Raw genomic sequence first — 19,178 nt, 5'->3', positions numbered from 1 at the left:
CGGCATGATCGCGTTGGCTATTACGCCAATAATAATAATAATAAGAAGAAGAAGAAATTAGCATAGCAGTCCACACTCGGGGAAGGTTTTTGTTTTGACTTTGGTGCTGCCGGGTCTACTGCTGTGGCGCGACAAATGCACGGAATGCACTCGACCAAAACATGAACCTACCGATCCGAACCCATTCCAAGGCATTGCCGGTCAATCGGCGTCATGATAACTAGGGGAAAGCGGGGCAAAATGGGCATGTTAAGCAGTTTACTGAATATTCCTTTGAATATGCCATAAAACACAATTTTTCTTTCATTATTGCATGCCTCCACCATTTGTCTATGGATTTAAATTGCCACATAGAATGAAATCAACTTAAAAACATGTAAATAATGTAAAATAAAAGTTGATGTTTTACGAGAAGCATTTTTGACACGCGGGGTAAAATGGGCATATCCCTGGGGCAAAATGGGCATATGTAAACAAACTGTGAAACGTCAAAACACTGGGGCAAAATGGGCCACAACAACTGCGCTTAGGTAATGGTCTATGGTTTTGCGCACGTTTCGTGAAATGTATTTTCGTTCTATCTTTTGTTTTGCTGGTCAGAAAAGCCCTTAAAATTCTTCCAAAAATATGTTATCAAAATTAAAACAGATTTTACACGTTTAAATCTACTAAATTCAATGTTTTTAATCTATGCCTGATATCACTATTGAGGCGACAAATACAACCCCATAGCCTCACCAAGCGCCGTATGTCAAAAGCATCTGCCCATGTTGCCCTAAGCGTAACTGCCCATTTTGCCCCACGTGAAGCATTTTTGTATTTTTTGTTATATTAGTAAAAATACGCATTCAATCGCCTTGCTTTCTTCAGACAAATTATATAGAAAAATCATATCTTTTGTAATATCCTGGAGATTTGACCCCTGATAAGACCATAGTGCTCAATATGCTGGATCAGAATATGACCATCACCGTGACAACTGTGCGATAATCTGAATGTCAAAATAAAGATAATTCGTTTACGGATCGTCGTACCGGCAACATCTTCAGTCTTCTTCTGTGTCGGTTTATTTCTTCTGCCTTTATTCTTCTGCCTTCGGATTGTGCTCAGTTTGAGTTCATCGGTTGATTGAATTAATTCAAATTAGTTCTAATCATTACATCTCAGAAGTGTGCTACATCTTATCGCCTGCACTCACTTTGCTGTCTAATCCAGCACGGCACAAGATTGTGTAACAAAGAGTTTGTGTGTGAGATGACGCTACTGTGGTAGGTTCGGCCGCGCTTCTCAAACCGTTTCGGTGAGTCAATGCGCGGAGCACAGTGAAAGGGTGTGGGACGAGGAAGGGGATCGTACGGAACGCGACACCAAAATGTAAACACATTTGTCGCGTATCGGTTACGTCAACCTGTTCACACTTACGCTAAGTCCGAAAAGAAGCACTTGCTTACGTCGGCGGAATCGCGGACTGGATCGACCTTGCGCGTCGAGTTGATGACCGAGGCGGAATCGGACACCGTGGGAGAAGTTGGGTGGAACTAGTGCAAATGTGCACTTTATTTCGATGAGGGTAATGCTGATCGGTCAACTGACTGAACAGCTGATAACCAAAAATGATTATCAAATTGAGCAGAGCCTTCGGCGGAATCTGCAAATTGGTGAGGTGCACCAGAACACGAGTGATCTACGTGTCTATGGAAGATGAACTGACTTCGCCATCAATTCGAGCTTTATTTATAAGAAAGATGGTGTGAAAGTGGTTTCACATTTGGCAACCAGATGTTTGTCAAATGTGAGCTTTCATTTGGTTTTCCGGGTTTGGGTTTTTACAGGTGTTCTTAAATTATACCTAGCGTGCCTGTGTTTTATCAACTATCCGTGCATTGTGGATGTAGCGAACGTTTTCCTGTTTATGCCTGGGTTTTACGGAAGTTTAATTGCTTATCTGTGGCGCGTTTTCCTTATTTATGTTCTGGGGTAAAACACGAGAACGTTTACGCTTCTGGTGTTTAACGTTTCTTTACCTGGCTGCTGGCTATGCGCTTGCGCTTCTGGTGGTTTACGTCTTTTTACCTGGCTGCTGGCTATGCGCTTGCGCTTCTGGTGGTTTACGTCTTTTTACCTGGCTTTTGGCAATGCTAAGTTTGATGTGACCTACTGTTAGCAGTAAATCTGCTACACCTCCACCCTTCGGAAGAATAACGTAATGAAATGAAGTTATTCTGTCATATTTTAATTGCTCGATTTTTGTTGATTTTTTTTTCTTATACGTTTTTTGTGTAAGTTTAATATTTTTGTTTGAAAAAACTTATTGACATTTCATATCGTTAAGGTGGGTAATATTTTATGTACATTGATTGATTGTCTAGAGATACAATATCGTTGATAGTTTAATGGGGATTGTAACAGTTTGATATCGCGTTGATACGTTTGTTAGGTTCATTTCTTGAGGATTCTACGATTATAGATTTTTTAATTGTTATCATTGAGATAGTATGATGCAAATGTTCTAAAAGTTCTTTGAGATACTTTTCGTAAGCAACAATATTTCTTGGTTCACTAAATGTGACTTTTTTATTTTTCTCAGCCTCTATATCCTGGTAATATGATTGATTACTTACTTCAATTTTCTTCTTCTTTGATTTGATGCTAAGTTTTCTTTTCTTTGCATTATTCAGCTCAGTTGCATGGCTGTCTTTACAATTCGTCTCATTATTTCTTTCTACGCTATCTAGCAGTTTTATAACCTCTGTTGGGTCGTTCATTGGTTTCTCAACAATATTTCTCTTAATAACTTCATTAATGAGTATAGTTTGCATACAATTTTCGTATTCTTTCTCATACTGATTGTTTATATGTTCTTCGCGATTTTCGTTAGCTATCTCTTCATTTTCTTTAATAATTCTTTCTGAGTCATTACTTGGCCTTTTTACTTCATAAATTATTTGATCGTTCATAGGTTCATAAGATTTAGTTTCATAACTTGTTCTGCTGTTGAACTCTACATAATCTTGTACAAATTGCACTTGATTGTTATTTTCATCAATGTTTTTATATTCTCTACCATTTTGATTGTAAATGTGATTTTTTAATTTTTTAATTTTTTAATTTTTTAATTTTTTAATTTTTAATTGCCTTAATTGCAGCGTCTAAGGTAGGAATCATACGTGACAGAACTATTGCCTGATGGATCTCGTTTTTTAACCCTTTTCCAAAAGCTTTCATTGCTATCCTGTTGGTTTATTCGCTAGCCAACTCTGGGGCGACATTTTCGTTTAGGTAAGCCTGCTCTAGTTCTTCTGCTAAGTCTTGAATTTTTTCTCCAAAATCCTTCACTGTGAATTTTTGCTTCAGAGCATAGATGGCAATTACAATGTCTTCGGGTAGTTCAGTTTTCTTAAAATGTGGATTGATTCTTATCAAAACGTCGTCAATGCTGTTTACCAATTTCCCTACAATCTTTCTTCCTTGTCCTTTTAATTTCGATTGAACGATTCTCATGATAAGGTGGTGATGTTGTTCATCTACAGCTTCTTTAAGAGTTTCTAATGCTACTAGCATGGCTTCAGTTTCGTCTTCTCTACCATTGAAAGATGGTATGAGGCTTGTTGCCGTCTTCAAAATTTCTAGAGAGTTCATTTTGGTATTAGTTTTCTTGACGTTCTACATTCTAAGTTTGAACGATATTTTATTTTCGAAATTTCTAATTCATTCTTGTTAACTTATAAAAAGTATTTCTCGTCATTAATATTGTCTCTCTATTTGTTGTATTATCTGTATTGCACTCATATGGTAAAAGAGAGGTTTGAAAGAGTCATATCTCGAATTAATCTAAACCTTTTTGCCTGTTACGCAATCCATCTAGTTGGATTATTTACAACAATTTGTCGGAAATAGATATATTCACTAATTCTTTCATTGTTGGCAATAGATAATTTGATTATAGTTGTTGATAATTCTTGTTTCTTTTATGTTTATTTTGAAATTTCGCATATTTTATGCAGCGCAAACTCTAAAGTCTGACTTGCTTTCGTAAGTCGTTTGAGGTTGCATTTAGCGTCTCATTTCTGGTGTAAATGAAATTATGTTGTAAAACATGGAACTTGTGCTAATGATTATTTTTGATGTTGGTTCAGATAGTTTGTCTGTTTCTAATAGGCAAAGGTAGTCTACTCCTGATTTGATTTTGATGATGATTTTGATATGAGGATATGGTTTACAATACCTTCTTTGAATATATAACATGTATTTGTTTTCGTTGCTGCTGATGATGCTGCTCGCTGATCATCTTTCGGCGCATGTTGTATACTCGGGGCTTGGTATAAACTCGGAGCTTGAAGTATTTTCTTACAATGTCATCAGTTGATATCACTCGGTGTAACTTCTGGGTTGGGACTCCTGTCCATTCTCGCCTGTCATTCCAGATCGGGCAGTAAGCTCGCCTTGGTCATTTGTCTTCCACGTTGGGAACTACTTTTCCATAAAATCACGCTGGCCACCTCTCGTGGTTCGTGGTTCTTCCATCCACTCTATTATCTTTTATTTTAAATTTGTATCACTTGCAATAAGACATGTTTTGATTGTCAAAACGCAAACTATTTAAGCAGTTGTAATTTATTCATTGCCTCGTTTTGAGATTGTATTTTCACTATTCTGAAGATTACTTTTACGATCTTTTGGTTGAGTATGATTGAAAGCAATATAAGCACAATGTGCAGTTTCATTTCGTGGCTTTCGTGTTGCTCTGAGTGAACATTTTGGGTCTGAATAATTGAAAGGTCATTATCACCCTTCGTATTTGCTTTCGGGTTCGAAACATCGTTACCCATTTTTCTTCAACTTGGTTGCACTTTGTATTTGTTTTGCTAAGTTAGCGTTTTGATGTATCATTTAGAGTTGAAATTCAAGGTCTAAAACTGATTATTTAGGCATTGATCACTTTTGCATTTTGAGATAGATTCTAAAAGGTCTAAAACTGATTATTTAGGCATTGATCACTTTTGCATTTTGAGATAGATTTTCACAACAATGTGTATTTGCACTTAACTGGCACTGTTACTTTTTAGATTTTTGAGGCATGTGGTAAGGTAAGTACTCACAACAAGAGTTTTTACACAGCACTGCACTTTTGCTTTTTCACTGCACTTTATTGTTCTTGTAGCTTTGTTTTTGCTACGCTGTCACGGTCGCCATGTGGTAGGTTCGGCCGCGCTTCTCAAACCGTTTCGGTGAGTCAATGCGCGGAGCACAGTGAAAGTTCACACTTACGCTAAGTCCGAAAAGAAGCACTTGCTTACGTCGGCGGAATCGCGGACTGGATCGACCTTGCGCGTCGAGTTGATGACCGAGGCGGAATCGGACACCGTGGGAGAAGTTGGGTGGAACTAGTGCAAATGTGCACTTTATTTCGATGAGGGTAATGCTGATCGGTCAACTGACTGAACAGCTGATAACCAAAAATGATTATCAAATTGAGCAGAGCCTTCGGCGGAATCTGCAAATTGGTGAGGTGCACCAGAACACGAGTGATCTACGTGTCTATGGAAGATGAACTGACTTCGCCATCAATTCGAGCTTTATTTATAAGAAAGATGGTGTGAAAGTGGTTTCACATTTGGCAACCAGATGTTTGTCAAATGTGAGCTTTCATTGGTTTTCCGGGTTTGGGTTTTTACAGGTGTTCTTAAATTATACCTAGCGTGCCTGTGTTTTATCAACTATCCGTGCATTGTGGATGTAGCGAACGTTTTCCTGTTTATGCCTGGGTTTTACGGAAGTTTAATTGCTTATCTGTGGCGCGTTTTCCTTATTTATGTTCTGGGGTAAAACACGAGAACGTTTACGCTTCTGGTGTTTAACGTTTCTTTACCTGGCTGCTGGCTATGCGCTTGCGCTTCTGGTGGTTTACGTCTTTTTACCTGGCTTTTGGCAATGCTAAGTTAGATGTGACCTACTGTTAGCAGTAAATCTGCTACACTACGATCTGCCATTGCGATGCGCAAAAACGAGAAGCTTCTGTGTGTGCTTGCCGGTATAGGCAGCAAATTCGATGATTAGGCACGATTTGCCTCATGGCTAGATGGCCAGATTCACCAGCCGCAACGATCTCGATCCCTGCAACCGCATAGATCATCCAGCCATCCAGCATTTGCATTTTGTGTGGCCGCCATCTTGTTCATGTTGCACGACAATGACGACGCCGCCATTTAGTATGAATACGGCTGCTGGCTATTCTTTTATCATCGCTCATACTTGGAATACTGGAAAAGCTTCGTGCATCACTTCTGTCATTGCATGTGCACCGCATGCCGTGTTGTCATCACCTCCGATTCACCGTGTGCTTTACCTTCCGCCACTTTATGGATTGACCCCGCTATCACCCTCTACCTCCGCGTCATGTTCGAGTGCTGTGGCATCGGTTGTAGCCTACTGAGCTGTTGAACAACAATCATCGTGGTGTCGTTCAGTATTCAGATTCATCCTGATCGATATTGTCTTTATACTTGGCTGTAACTTCTGTAAACGTCAGCAAGATTTCTCAAGGAGATGCCGATCAGCGGCAGCAGTACTTACACCCACTATGAGATTGATTCAACGCATCACATAACGACTTCATTCAGGATCAGTTCTTTTTGATATCAGCATCGTCCTCATGCTTGGCTGTAACTTCCGTAAACTTCAGCAAGACTTTCGGAGGAGATGTTGGTCAGAAAAGCAGCTGTGATTGAAATTGACACCCACCTTGAAATTGACCCAACTTCACGCATCATATGACGACATCATTCCGGATCAACACCTTTCGATATCATCATCGTCCTTATGCTTGGCTGTAACTTCCGTAAACTTCAGCAAGACTTCCGGAGGAGATGTTGGTCAGAAAAGCAGTTGTGATTGAAAGTATGTGAGTTATTCTCATGCCAGTTCTGTTCAATAAGTATTGAAGATTTCTACAGTAAAGCCGCTCAAATTGAGGTCAATTTGTTTGTCAGGATAGCCGAGCTGTAATATCCTGGAGATTTGTCCCCTGATAAGACCATAGTCTCAATATGCTGGATCAGAATATGACCATCACCGTGACAACTGTGCGATAATCTGAATGTCAAAATAAAGATCATTCGTTTACGGATCGTTGTACTGACAACACCTTCAGCCTTCTGTTTATTCTTCTACTTTGCGATTTTGTGCCTTTGTTTTAACTAGAACGTTTAATTCAAATTGGTAAAATTCGAGGTTTTACACTTTAAAAATATATCATGTACAACTTCAACGCATCCCTGTGACACTGGTTTAAGCTTATTTTCGCAGTGGCAAAAATTACATCAATATGCTACTAAACCTTATTTTGCATTTTTCTTGGTTTTTTGTCATGTAAGGGTTATGAAACTTACATGGTGTTCATAGAATGAATACATTTTGAGCATTGGAAAGTATCTTTGTAGTCAAATAATGCTTAAATAGAGGGTGCCCATTTTGCCCCACATGCCCATTTTGCCCCGCTTTCCCCTACTCCAAACCAAAAAGCCACCAGATTCTGGACGGACAGGTGCAGCACCATACGCGCACCGTAATAAACAAATCCAGAATCCTCTTTTGTATGGAATCAATTCAAAATGTTGTTTCCACTAGCGTCCGCTAGCTGAATTAGAAATAAATGTGCAACATATCACACGCACGTTTGCTTAGATCGTGTGTCTTTTTAATACCCCCAACAACAGAGCCGATCGCAAAGATGCCAATGCCAATGGTTGTGTTGTCTCTCAGGTAGCGAGATCGAAAATGCATGGACGTTGTAGCCGCAGCGGAAGAAAATGTACGCATCAGAATCAAATAGTTTTGGGGTTTCCAAACGCACACACAAACACACACACACACACACACACACACACACACACACACACACACACACACACACACACACACACACACACACACACACACACACACAGACACGCGCGCGCGCACGAGATAAGGCACCTACGAACGCGCGCACGCGAGAACGCACCTACGAAAGCGCGTACGCAAGCACGCACCCTCCACCAAACCCCCCCTCCCCTTCCGCAATCATCAGCTATCATATAGCGCATCCTCATCCCTAGCGCCGGGCGGGGTGGGGAATCGCGACATGATAGAGTGAACGGTCACTTTCCCCGCGCTGTGTGTGTGCGTGTGTGTGACGATACCCGAAAACGCGAGACAGAATTCGGCACATTAAAAAAAAAAATTATTGCCACTATACACTGTGCTACATGATGCTTAGAAGGTCGTTGAAGCATCAAACATGTTCAAATTAAATAATATTAGATTAGTGTTAAACGTTCTCCTACGCTTGTTTTAAATAGGCTTCTTCACCCTCAATTGGCAGGGGCATCGAATGGTCTCATCAGCAGCGGCACGAAATAAAATAAACCATCAATACACCGATAACACATTGAATCCCAATCCAGCTTCTCCCACAGCGTCTCAAGGTCACACACAAATTAATAAATAAACCCACCAACTGTCCACTGTCTACTAGCAATCTTCGATTTGAAAAACACTATTGTCTACCACTTACAAACAAGTCAAGTCGTTTTTGGTACACAGTCCATTTCAATTTCACAATTGTCGTCTTCGAAAACACACGTCAGATGCGGCACGGGTCTGGAACGTGTATCACTTATCTGTAAGAATTGAACCATGTTGTAAACAGGTGATTAAATATCAGAATATGGGAAAGCTGAGCAATTTGGACATATTATGTTGTTTTGTAATGTTTTGATTTATTGAAATGTATGGTTTATACTCCATATTGCTTGAATAAAAGAAACGTGTTTGAAAATGTTTTGTTTTTGCAAAATTTTTCCCAGCAAAACAAACTGTGCCGAATCTGACAGTTGCTAATCTAAGGCGAAAATTGTGTTATTGAATTGGACAGAGTAGCTTACACCATCTGACGTGTGAGCAAGTGGTAGACAGCGGTGTCTATTCAAAACGACTATTGTTATAAACAAATGGACAGTTGTTTATTATGCTGGTAAACCCTGTAGAGATACGCGATTGCCTCCAGTCCGCGTTAATAGCATATAACATGGATTGCCTGTATATGACATATGGTATATATGGGTCCAATAAACTCCGTGGTAAACCAAAAACTCAGTAGTACCCAAGCGGATGATTGCAGATCTTAATTACCTATTGTTGTTATGACTCCTGGCAATCGTTGTTTTATACTCCTTGGATTGCAAATTTTTCTATTTTTTATTGAAACGAGACACTGATTTTATCCCGTGTGAAACCGGGTAAATCAGCTAGTATATAGTATATATATAATTACAAGTTGTAATTTAAGGACTTTATTTATCGAGCTCCAGGTATCAAAAGAGGACCTTTCTAGAGTTGCAAGGTCGCACGTAACCTCTAGCGTAAAGTCTGCACATATCTAATTATAATATCCGCAGACCCTACTTAACCTATAACCTTAGTTTCTGCCCTATTAACGCCCTTAGTATGTAATTCACTAAATTTTATCTTTTCTATGTAAGCTTATTGCAAACTATTGCAACAGCATTCTTTCTTTCGCCCGTAGTAGTATTACGTATTAAATAACAAGCGTTTTCTTAAGCAGTCTTATATTATTTTATTATTGCGATGCTAAAAATCAATCGCTTGAGCGATCGGGAATATTCGGCTCGATCGGTATCGGATGCTTCCCACACTACGTGTTTGTACCGCGCTCTGTCGGGAATCACGGTAGATAACACCGACAGATCGAATCTAAAGTTAATTATTATTAACATTACCCCCAGTGTTCGTGAGCCCTACGAACACTCTTCCTGGTTTGGTTCGATCTTAACAGTCAGTGCTTCCTATTTCTATACGAACGCAATACTGGCTTACGAAATTTGGCTGAATTATAGTTTGTAGAATTATGCATCGTATTATTACGTCCTGACTGATTGCTCTGCCCTGCATAGTTGCTCTGCCCTGCCTGTAGGATTTGCTCCCTTGGAGAAAATGGCATTACACTTCTCACTGAACAGATTGCATCGCTGAGCGTTGTAAATTGTGCTAACGTAAATAATGCCGATAAATGTGCTATCTTCATTGCACGAAATACTAACGTTTGGAATATATTGTAATAACACCTCGAAGAGCACTTGTTTGTATCCTTTCCGATGAAGATAAATAATATTATTCCAAAATATTTCGTTCGCTGCTGGTCGGTATTTCAATCATTTCCGCGAACTTTCAAAATGAGTCTACCAACGAAAGAAAACTGCAAGAGTTAATTTAGGAGATACCCACATGAATTGATGATGATGATAAGTCCCACCTCTTACCCCAACACAGGTTTGAGAAGGACGGAAGTATCTTTACGATAATATTACTCTAAGGTAGTTTTTTGAATAAAATAAAAATTTACGAGCAAGTGGTGGCATCGGACGTCATTCAAAAGAAATCACCAAGTCATACACACACCCAAGACGACCGACGTAGTTTCATCAAGAAAAAACGGGTCAACTCCATCGAACACATCAGGACATAACTGCGACATGCATATGGCCAGTTCCACTGGTGCCACACCGGCTCCAGGGCACTACCTTCCGAAGCAGCAGAACCTAATGTATTGGAAATTATCAGGGCACACTGCAACATGCATATGGCCAGTTCCGCTGGTACCAACGATGGCACCAGGGCACTACCTTCCGATGCAGGAGAACCTAATGTATCTGGAATTGGCCACTTACAATCATCAATGAGTGAATCTCGCTGTGACCTCCCAGACATGCAGACAGCAAGCTCTCCCAAACTAAATCCGATTGTCCACTTGTACGCGCGCGTGTCTCAAACTTATGTTGTCTCTTTCTTATATATTTTTTCTAATTTGATTTCATATATCAAGAAAAATCTTATCATCATCATCAAGCTCATGATGACAAGTGCAGTTGTACATAACATAGTGACATAGGACTTCTACACAAATATGACATTACACAGTTTGTTTAACATATGCCGCACACCTACGTTTGAAGTCTGGCAAGTTACTCGCATTCTTGATTTCTCCGGGTAATCTGTTGTACAATTGAATCCCCTTGAAAAACAAAGAGTTTCTGGCACCATGTGAAATTAAGTTGGGAACCCTCGGCTCATTTGCTCTGCGTGTACAGTGCCGATGAACATCAGATCCTCGAACAATGCGTTCCCCTAAATACCCTGGCAAAAGGCCCCCCAAAAGTTTAAATATAAAGGTCATGGTTTGATACACAATCCTCTGCTCTACAGACATCCACTGAAGAATATCTAGCATAACAAAAGACGACGTACGTCGGCCACACCCTAAAGCTAACCGCATAATACGATTTTGCAATCTCTGAAGCCTTTTAATTTGTCCCTTATTGCCAAGAAACAGAATCGACGAGCAAAAATCAAAATGTGGTGAAATCAGTGACTTATAGAGGTTAACTAACCCAAAAAAATCGAGATCTTTTGCCAGCCTACTAATAACCCCACACTTTGATGCCACTTTAGCGATGACCCAGTCTATGTGAGTGTTGAACTTCAATCTGTCGTCTAAAATAACCCCCAGATATTTAACCTGACGGACTCTTTCGATTGGTTCCTTATTTATCACGATGGATGGGGGACTGTCTAATACACCAGCAGTCATTACCATGTAACTAGTCTTCTTAACGTTTAATGCTAGCTTTTTGTACCTAAGCCAACCATCCAGAGCGTTTAAATCGAAATTAATCAGAGACTCTGCTTGCTTGATGTCTTTGTGCGAGATAAACAAAACAGTATCATCGGCAAAAAGATTGATCTCACAAGACTTCAAAACCTGTTTCATGTCATTGATATACATTATAAACAAAATTGGTCCAAGAACACTTCCTTGCGGAACTCCAAGGGTATTTTCTATAGGCTCTGATATAGAGTTTCCAAAAACTGTTCTCTGAGTTCTGTCTTTTAAATAATTTTCGAACCAATTGAGCTCTTTCCCCACAATACCAAAACGCCTTAAGGTCTGCAGCAATAACGGTCTTGATATAGTCTCAAATGCTCGTTTTAGATCCAAGAAAACGGCAACTATCGATTCCTTTCGATCCATCAACACCTTCCACCTCGCCAGTACAAGATTTAAAGCATTCTCTCAATAGGCTTTTCTGATGCTGGCCTTGGTGATATTTCTATATTGTACAGTTTTCGTTCGTACTTATTTGTGTGGCAAATTTCGCATGTTTCTAGTTCATTGATCGATTAGTTGACTTTACGTAATAATTATCCGATGTATCTGCTAAATGAGATGTTTATATATCTACAATATTGTGTGAATTAGTTTCGTTTTCTTGTGCCTCGCCTTGGACCTTCCGGCAACGACATTTGTTGGCAACGACAGCGCATCAGCAACGACAGCGCATCAGCAACGAAATTTGTTTTGTCTACTTTGTACTCTACAGTGTGCTAAAAATTTTCAAATAAAAATTATTGTTATCTCTTCGGAATCTTTTGGATTTCCGACTACGCAAATAGCGTCCTTCGCCTTGCCTTCGATTTTGTTGCATACCCAACAGTCAAAAGCCGAAGATTTTATATTGACCTTTCGTTTTTTCTATCTGTCTCTCGCTCTAATTTGAGCGATTTTCCCCTGATGAGTGTCCCCGAGCCTCCTCGTGTGGTTGTTGTTGTTGGAAGTTGAAACCGAACCCCCTTCGTGCGCTGCCAAAATCAGCGAAGAACGAAATCGAGTGGCTCAAGCGAAAAAACGAAAAAATGACGAACGAGTGTGCTGTGACAATAACACACACACACGCACAAGGCGACACCCGAAATCTGGTGCGATACCGGCTTTCAGTGGAGCAAGTACACACATGCACACATTTGGCCACACCAGCGCTCTGTTCTAGTGCAGGTAGTTTTCTGCAGTCCACGGTGATACTACACACAGCCACGCACTTGGCGATACACGCTGTGTGGTGGACGTTCAGAATTCAGTGGTGCAAATACACACATGCATACACTTGGCGACACACGCTCTGCTGTGCGGTGAGATTTGTGTTCTGTGTCCAGTGGTGCAAATACACACACACACGTACTTGGCTACACACGCAGTACGGCGCGGTTGGCTTGGCAGAAGCGCATACACACATTCACGCAGTAGGCTTTACTTTCAGTCCAGTGAGGTTGGTGCTTGTGTGGTGTTTCAGCTCTTGGTGGTCAGCGGATAAACCCCGTAAAAATGGAGATCATTCTAATTTAAGGTAAGTAAAAGTGATTAAAATTATCAACCAACATCCCCCCTTCTAATTAATATAATTTTTCTTCCATTTCATGTGTGTTTCACGGCGAACGGAGACAACAAAACCTGTGGCAGTGTCGTGGTGTTGGAGATGGTGGCCCGTACAGTGCAGCGAGAAGAACTAGGCGCGACAGCGATGTGGAGCAGAAAGTGCTGTGCTAATTTTTCTCTGTGCGAGTGTAAAAAGTGTTTGTTAAATTATGTGCGTTAATTTAGAATTAAGTGCAGTGGTTATTGTGCATGTGTTGTGTTTTTTTTTGTATTTATGTTATATAAAATATTCAATAAATCGAATCATATTAATATAATAATATAATGGTTATATTATAATGGTTAATGGTTCGCACTGTATCATTTCGGAAAGAAATCCTGGCAAAAAAGGGGGAGGGGGCTATTTTAACGAAGGGTCGTGCCGAACCCCGTTCGGGTTTTGCTTCGACTTCGGGTTTGCTTCGGCTTCGGGACCCGACGGATCGGTTGAATAATTTCGCCAACTCAGCTTCAAAGCCAGCTTCAATCTCAGCGGATCTCTGAGTGCTGGTGACCGGTGGGTGTCTTCTTTATCCGTTCACCCAGAGCGTATTCCCGTCCGGCAAAATGAGTGTATTTTTTGAGTGATTTGAGTGACGCTGTCGAAATACAGTGCCCCTTCGACGAATGAGTTACACCCTCGCGCGAGCCCTCCCCCTCCCCACCCGTAACGCACGGTGCGCTCTGCAGTTCTCAATGTGTTTGTGTTCTTTCGAGCCATGCTACCAACACATGTAAAGATAGTTGTTTCTTTCGTTTTTCTCTTTCTTTCATGCACTTATTCTAAAACTAAACACAAAAACTGTCATTTTTTATTACATTAAACACTTTATTGAAAAATAAAGTACACACTAAAGTACACATTTAGAATCCTTCATACTCACGAATGACGTCATACCGGGTCGAGCCAGGCTGCGGGAAACTTGTCGACAATCTGCGTTGCCTCTGTTCAGCAAATTCTTACCTGTCGATCCACGCACTGCATGTGTGTCTGTGCACACTGTTTATTCACTGCACACTTCGCCAAAACACACCGGCGCACGAGACTTATAACGAAATGCGCATCAATGCACAAACACTGCGCGCGGGAGAACAAAACGCGCACAACCATCTCCGTCAAAGCGTCGCGCTGTACTGGTGGTTTTGTACGCGTAGGAGGGGGGGACATACGGAGCGATGGTTCGATGCTGTAGTGTAAGCGAGACAACACGATGTGACGAGCAGCTCCAAGTTGAGCTCGCTGAAAGAAGACACACACACATTCACAGACGGCTCGTCAAAGCACGGTATTTGTATTGGTGTTAGTGAAGCGCGCGTGTAAAACAGAATGCGAACTCTCATCGCAGCGCGTTTCTCCTTGCTTCCTTAAGCTTCCTCATACCCCTCGGCCTGTATCACTCAAAATTTGGGGTCTCATTGTTTGCGTGGATTCGCTTTGAGTGACGTCCACCTCCTTCATTCCCACCTTTCTCTCACAGCAGTTATTGGCGAATGCTTGACCTTGCCTTGTGTGTTTGACTTGGTGGTTATTGTTTTTTTTCTTCCCGTTTTTTTGACTGCTTGATGCATTGCGCGTTGGCTAGAGCCGTCGTTCGAATCTGGATTTGATCAGCGTGCAAGTTGTCGTGTGGATGTATGAATAGATTTACTGTTGGAGCTATTTGCCGGATCGATCGGACGCATGCAGCGCACGGGTTTTATATTGTTTGTTAGTGCAATTAGTTGCACTTGTGAGAAAAAAATAATCAATCAAAGGACGATCATCAATGCACTAGCACACACATGTGAAGCCAACCAATGCTTAAAATTGTCAAATATTCAAATGAGGGATGATTACATTTTTCTTTTCATTTTTTATTGTTTTTATTCAAAAATGCACAATTCCTCAAACCCCCCCCCCCTCTCCATCCTTCCCACACAATCGGGAATGCAGATAAGGATTTAAACACCATATTGTACCGTCTTCTTCCTAATTAACGGGGGCTCCCATCCGGAAGAGAGAAATGCACGTCTCCCCTGCCTCTCGCTAGATGCTGTAAGCGAGCAAGCCCTACTAGCAATGAGAATGAAAAAGTGTGCGACTTTCAGGCGAGGGGCATGTAGAAGCATGGGGAGACGGTTGGAAATTCGCGGAATTGCTCGGAGGCGCGAGCGTGTTTTGGTTTCTACACAGTTTTTGCACTCACACAATTACACATGTGTGAATGTGTGCGTTCACTTTCAGCCTGCGCGCTCACCCAAGGACGCAAAAACCGACAGCGGCCTGTGTAATCTGAGCTCCCTACAAAGCTCTCCACAAAGCTCTCCTTTGCAGGCTTGTTCAGGCTTCGCCACAGGCGCCCGAACCATCCGTCACGCACACATCTAAACGTTCTGGTTTCTTCAGCCGCTCACGCATACCAATGTGTTTGCTCCACCCCCTTTTTCGGATTGCTTATAGAAATGATGAGGCTGTTCACATTTGCTTTATGCACACATTCGCATGCTGTTTATTGAATAATATCCCTCTCCCTTACCACATGTGTTTTGGGATACTCCCGCTGTGTAGACGGCAGAACGCTTACCCCCTTCCAAATTTACCGTTCTTCCTCCTCTCGTTCTTCCTTCCTCCTACCGCGCTCGGGGTACCATCCGTGCTGCGCGTGTTCAGCTGGCTTCAGTTTCGTGATGACGTCATGAACAGGAGCTGCGCGTGTTGAATCGGCTTCTGTTAAGTAATGATGTCCTCACCGGGGGCTGAATGAAGCAATAATGAATGTATGTAGTATGTATTACTATGGAGAGTTTAGCGCATAGGATTAGATCAAAACTTACCTTAATATTTTAAAACTGGAAAACGTTTTCTTTCCGTCGCTCACTTCGAAGATTGTTGACGAGGCTAGCAGGTAGTCGTTGATAAATAGCGCACACACCTGTAACTTTTTAGACGCCAAGGGTTAGTTGAATGTACCTGCACAAGCACACAGCCAGAAACTTACCTCAACAATTTGCTAGGATAAATCATTCCATTACTGAGCAAGAAGGAACCCGGCACAAAACGTAAATGAACAAAGAACGTCGCACAAGAAACCACACCTTACTTCAGTACATCCTTCCATAGGGACAGTTCTGGACAGACTGAGGATGTCTAACACCCGGATGAGCGCGATAGCAGAAAAATCATGGTGGATCGAGAGAGATGTGTAGATTCGGTTCAACGCAATCCAACGGTAGATGCATGTGTGTGTGACCAACCAAAGACTTCAGACCCCGCTCCTCGCGTTTTTCATCCATAATTTTTTGTCACACGCACACACCTCTACATGGGCGGCGGTTTGCCGTCCAAAATCTAGAGAGAGAAGACAGGGCCTCTCGCTTTGGCACACAGCAAAATCTCTCAACAACTTCGGCTCTGCTACTTGGGCAGTTTGGTTTTCTCGCAGCGGCATGCGGGTATCGGTGTCTCGCTCGCACTAGTGCAGCGAGTGTTCCTCTGTGCGCTCCCCTTCTTGCCACCACACGAAATCGTCAGTTCAGCTCAAGCGTTCGCCGTGAAAGGCTGCGCGCGTGTTAGCCTAAGTCCCGGGCGATCGAAGTTTCGCTAAGTGTTGAAGTGTTGTGCACATTGAAATGAAGCTGCGCTTTTCTTTCACCATTAAACTGAAATGTGTGATTTGCGCTGCTTTATTTCAAAGTTTTTTTGCTGTTTTGAACATCAACTACGGGATGTACGCAGTTAGACGGCTATTTAAAATACGACGATTTTTTTATATAATGAATGTGTGTGGTTTGAAGCAAGATTGTGTGAAGCAATGTATTTAAATGTGCTTTTATTTGCAATAAATGTGATAAAATGTAAACCAAGTTTGATGTGTTCAAGTTTTTTTTTGATTCGGGTGCACCAAGTCCGAATGAAGGGAAGCGCACAGCGCGCTACGAAAGAAACGAGCGGGAGGGGGTGTCAGTCCAGCGCAGCGCAATTCGCTGGAATCAAGTGGGAGGGGGTACCAGTTCAGCGCTGCGCAAGCCGAAAGAAACGGGAAGGAAGGGGTATGAGGAAAATACGATGAAACAGCGCGAGCGAGCGTTCTTTACAGCGAGAGCGCCTCGTGTATTTTAAAGGCAAGCAAGAGAGCGCATTCTCTCCGTGGTAGCGCTCCATCCGCCATTTTTAATTTCGAGCCCAAAACAACGGACTTCGGATCCGTGCTTGGGCCGGACCCCCACCGCTTGTTTCTACCTACCCCTCGCCTGAAAATTTCGTTCTCTTTGTCTGTCGGGAGGCCCACCTCGGCTTAGCTGGCACACGCTTCTCTCGCTCGCGTTGCCTAGCTTGTTCTTTCTCTCGCTTTTTTGAAGACGCATCATCGTTGCGGATGGTGCTGCGCGGCCATATCGCTATCTGGAGGGTGGCATAGAGAGTTGTGTTCTAGCCCGTCGCTGCACTCGCCATTGACGCAGCATGCGTAAGGGACGTTTATGCTGCATGCATTGTCGATAGCGCTGCGGCTGCGGTCGGGGATTGGCTGTGGCGACCGGCCCCCCGGGAGCCTCAAATGCCGATGGTGCAGCCGGAGCCACGCGCCAAGCTGCTCTACGCGTCCCCGCATTCTATAAAACTTAGCTGGTTTCGGGCCGCTCGTTATCGTGCTGCCCGAACATAACACAACAACATGCCCGTCCTAGGTTCAAGCTCCGTATGGTCATAGTGGCTCAGGACTGGCTATTCTGCTATCGCAGGAAACCAATTAGTAACAGGTAAAGTTAACTCGCACGAATTAACAACATGGTCGTTTTCGGTTCAATCCTCGTATGGACTATCTCTCGTAGCAAGGGCTAACTATCCGAAATTTCTTTCCAAATAATGGCTGGAAGGAAGAACATCGACCTACAAAAAATGCATATTGCTCCCTTCCGGTATGTCCTTCCCGTTCCTGTATGCTCCCTTCAGCGTGCTTCGCTCTCGTCCTCCATTGTTTAGAACTCATTGTCGCTCCAGAACAATGCACGCTGCTGCACGCAACCCACGCCTTCATCTTCTCATCTCACCTCTTCGACTATCACCCTTCCCGCTCCTCCTTCCGCTCTTGTTTGCTCCCCTTTTCCTCACTCCTTTCCCCCTTCTTTCCTTTCTGACCGTATTGCTGTTCAATAAAGCTAGTATGGGTTAGGATGTAAATGTAAACTAAATGTAAAATGTAAACAATATTTGCCGTGCCTGAGGCCAACAATAGTATGGTGCGGGCAGGGGCGGTTCAACCAGTACGCAAACTAAGCGGCCGCGTGGTTCCCCGAGGAGAGGAACCCATCCCCCCCACTCGGAAGTTAAAGTGCTTCGCAATCCTTCTCTGCTTTAGAATTCCTCTTACAACTTCTCGCTCGACACATCCGAATGGTAAACTTTCGTGTGTCCGCTTAGCACTCCACTCGTGCTAATACGCCACTGGATGCGGGTCGACCTAACGGGTCTGAACCATCCGGATCATTTGGGAGGTGCGATTCCATTCCAAATCGCTGCTCTCACGAGCCAGAATGGTACCTTCCAAACAACTTGGCGCCCCGCTGACCACATATTAGCGCTCCTTGGAACCACGTAGTCGATTACAGCCCGTGGCCGATAAGACCCCACAGCTTCCTGCCATCTGCATACCAAGCCAATTGCCTCCCCGTACAAATTTTCTTCTTTTTTCACGCTATCGGATAGCCGGTTCTTGCTATCGGGGGAATGGTCCGGATGAGAATCGATCTCGTATGGCCTCGTAGGAACCGGTCTCGTTGTGATGATCGACCGCGTCAAATGAGTCGCTATGCATGTTGAATAGAGCAACAGAGTGACGATTAAAAGCATTCTGCCGTTTGGTTTAAAGGGCATACAATATGCGGCATTTAATTG

General features: G+C 42.5%; 1 protein-coding gene and 1 long non-coding RNA gene across 3 annotated transcripts in view; one reads left to right on the top strand and one right to left on the bottom strand.

Moving 5' to 3' along the window:
* LOC120897845 (chitooligosaccharidolytic beta-N-acetylglucosaminidase) overlaps positions 1-19,178 on the top strand; it is a 42,155-nt gene that overhangs the window by 11,887 nt on the left and 11,090 nt on the right. The window contains exon 2 of one of the 2 annotated variants that reach the window (XM_040302982.1): positions 3,147-3,279. The exons of the other annotated variant lie outside the window; for it this stretch is intronic. The gene's annotated coding sequence lies outside the window, so the exon portion shown is untranslated. The remainder of the gene's footprint in view (positions 1-3,146; positions 3,280-19,178) is intronic. 2 annotated transcript variants of the gene reach the window in all.
* On the bottom strand, positions 15,767-16,565 carry LOC120897856. The gene is made up of 3 exons (XR_005738587.1): positions 16,285-16,565; positions 16,121-16,218; positions 15,767-16,042 (listed from the first exon to the last, which is right to left on the bottom strand). It is a non-coding gene; the product is annotated as an uncharacterized LOC120897856 (long non-coding RNA).

The sequence above is a fragment of the Anopheles arabiensis genome, chromosome 2 (genome assembly GCF_016920715.1).
Source record: "Anopheles arabiensis isolate DONGOLA chromosome 2, AaraD3, whole genome shotgun sequence".
NCBI lineage: Eukaryota > Metazoa > Arthropoda > Insecta > Diptera > Culicidae > Anopheles > Anopheles arabiensis.
The sequence above is the reverse complement of the archived record's forward strand: the minus strand, read 5'-3'. Positions and strand labels throughout refer to the sequence as shown.